General features: G+C 42.4%; 1 pseudogene; it reads right to left on the bottom strand.

Annotated features, from left to right (window-relative positions):
- Window positions 1–2,841: 2,841 nt before the first annotated feature.
- LOC150023022 (fasciclin-like arabinogalactan protein 11 pseudogene) overlaps window positions 2,842–2,957 on the bottom strand; it is a 1,009-nt pseudogene continuing 893 nt past the window's right edge.

Genomic DNA, 2,957 nt, shown 5'->3' with positions numbered 1-2,957 from the left:
ATGACATGAAGGAGTAGGCTTTTATATAGAAAGTTTGGAAGTGGGAGGATTTGATAGGTAGGTGAAAGGCTTTGTTTTAAAACCTCAAATTGTGATTTATGAACATGCACACAAAGTTTCTAGCTGGCAAAGATATTGAGGTGTTGCATCAACATGATATATGGATGTAAGGATTGACAGAGCAATGTGTTTTTATGATTGAAGGCCACACCAATCTGCCATCACAGTCAATTGATTTTGTAAATTTCATTGGTTTTTTTCTAACACCACTTTTATTTCTAACATGTAATTTAGTAACATGGGTCAGTAGAATTGTACATATAAACTCATGCAACTCATTTGGAAGTTTGGACTTCTGTAATTGGTTTGGTACTCCACATACTACTGCCATTTTGTTCTGCCTTTTTCACTCATATCAGTTGGGAGATGTTTTTTTTTTCTTTTTACCTTATTATCTTCCTAACATCTTTCTTGATTAATAACAAATTAAAGGAATAACCCTTAAGAGGACTTGGTTATCCAAAACAATGTTTCTGATGCATGTTAATGGAAACTACTCGTGAAGACTTGAGTTAATTTTTTCTTCCAGTTAATTTCAATCAAAGATAAAGTCAAGCATGGAATCTTCAATTTTAAAAGTTCAACCTTTTTTTCACGTTTACCAATAATACAAATGTATTACAATTTTGTTTAACACACATCCACTCTTCTTGTTAAACATAATAAATGGTTATTACTGTTAGAAAATAAAAACAGATAATTTTGATATAATTATTGCTTTTCACATATGGCGAGTCCTTACACAAGAAAGTTTGTTTTTTTCTTTCAATTATGATTAACTTGGGAACGTTTACAATAGGGTATAATTAAATTTTTCAATAGTGATTTTGGTACACCAGACTCAAACTCAAAAATCGTAAGTGACCCAAAACATTGGCCGGGGTGTTGGCTCCTTGATTTGATTCTCTAGAATATGATTCCAAGATATTAAAGATTCCACATGACAGGAGGAACTTCTGTTATTCTATTTTTGTTGAGAAAATCTTGAAAACCTGTTGGAGGAAAAATTGCTAGAATTACAATTGAACCGAGTATTAGAATTGTTGAACTTGTTATCCTGTAATGCAGGGCTGTAAATTATGGGAACCATCTATGATCAACCGAATGGCAGCCAGAGAATCAGGTTCAACAGTAACCTTCCTAAAGGAATACCTCCCATTGAACAAAATAATATTGAGTTAGATAACCCCTTGAAAAGAACGGTTCAATAGTATCTATGGCGAAAGAGTTTAATGCCAGATATTTTTAACACAAAAACAAAAGTAAATATCTTCGCTTTTGAACAAAATGTTTTTTAGCACTAAATATATGTTACGTAAAGTCTCCAGAAGAAATATAAATTCTTAACAAAAAGAACTTAGAACATAAAATATTTTGGAACAATTATGGTTTAACAGCTGAATCGTGAATCATTGAAGGATTTTCGCCCTTTCTATATGATCCGATCGGTCATCGGTCATCGATGACGTCAGCAGAGGGGAACCACGTGGCCCGCTCATAGGTTGACACGTGGACCGGGTGACAGATAAATCAGGGGAAGGTGATCGGTGGTCAGTAACCAAGTGCCCCCGGCAGATCAGGTGGCATAGAGACCACGAAAGGTGATCGGTGGTCAGTAACCAAGTGCCCCCGGCAGATCAGGTGGCATAGAGACCACGAAAGGTGATCGGTGGTCAGTAACCAAAGTGGCCACCAGCAGATCGGGTGGAAGAGAGATCATGGGAGGTCATCGGTGGTCAGCGGTCAGTGACCAAATGGCCACCGACAAATAGAGTTACCAGATGAACACCTGGGGGCAGAGCGCGAGAAGCGCTAGAGCACCGATCAGTCATCAGGTATATACTCATCGGGGTTTCGTGTTACACGTAGTTAAACTGGGACCAAGGTTTCCAGCGAGAGCGTTACGCATGAACCCCGCATGAGCATCGTGCACGAGGGTAGCCTGAGGGAGCCAGTAAGCCGATCAGTGATTGGTTACTCCCTCAACCCATTACGTGCGCGACTCCATGAAGGGTAAGCCGCTTACGCAGAGAGCAGTATTAGGTGAGTGTGCCTGGACCAGCCACACCTGGCACTCTCCTGCGGGCGCGCGATGTACCCAGATAGAAGAAGAGTCCAAGTCATTCCGCAAGGGAATAACTTGGACTCACAAAGAGGAGCGCCAGAGCCCTTCAAGTGGTGACACGTGCATGGTTAGATGTGAGTCGCATGCCTCCACGTGTCATCACCTGAGAAGGGCGCGGCCCAGATGAAGGTGCATTCCGCACGCTACGGGAACAGTCTTGCGCAGCCTAGCACGGCACGCACAGGCTCCCACAGACTCTCAAGTCTCACTGACTCTGAAAGCAGGTAGTGACAGGAAAGCACAACAGGGTTCTGACACACGCCAGAGGCACAACAGAGCCCTGTTGAGCACGTCACCGAGAGAAGGTTAAAAGGGAGTCAGAGTGAGGCTGAAGGGAGACCAATTTTTACACACAGAGTTCCAGAGAGTTCTCAGAGAGAGACCTTTTCACACACACTAGTTTTCTCTTTGGTGGTTCTGTGATCTAACTTGAGCGTCGGAGTGCAAACGGCCGCTAGAGGCGCCGTCTGTGCGTTTTGCAGGTAGCGTTCAGAGTTCCTAGAGAAGGTACTGAGGGCGCTGGCAGAGAGGACACAGTCGTGTAGACGGGGTAGAGAGCACTACGAAGCTTTTCCTCCACGCTCGAGTTGCCGGCAGGATCACTATATAACCAGATACCAGGAACAGAGCAAAATTTAAACAAAAAAAAACAAAGAGAAAGAAATTAACAGCACGTTTGACATAGAAAACTGGAACTGCAGCTGCCAAATGCATCATCAACTCCACATGGTTGCCACTGCCATCAAAGTTATCCCAAGTGACACAAACTTTG

This window comes from Phaseolus vulgaris, chromosome 11 (assembly GCF_051622355.1).
Source record: "Phaseolus vulgaris cultivar YP4 chromosome 11, ASM5162235v1, whole genome shotgun sequence".
Classification (NCBI taxonomy): domain Eukaryota; kingdom Viridiplantae; phylum Streptophyta; class Magnoliopsida; order Fabales; family Fabaceae; genus Phaseolus; species Phaseolus vulgaris.
The sequence above is the reverse complement of the archived record's forward strand: the minus strand, read 5'-3'. Positions and strand labels throughout refer to the sequence as shown.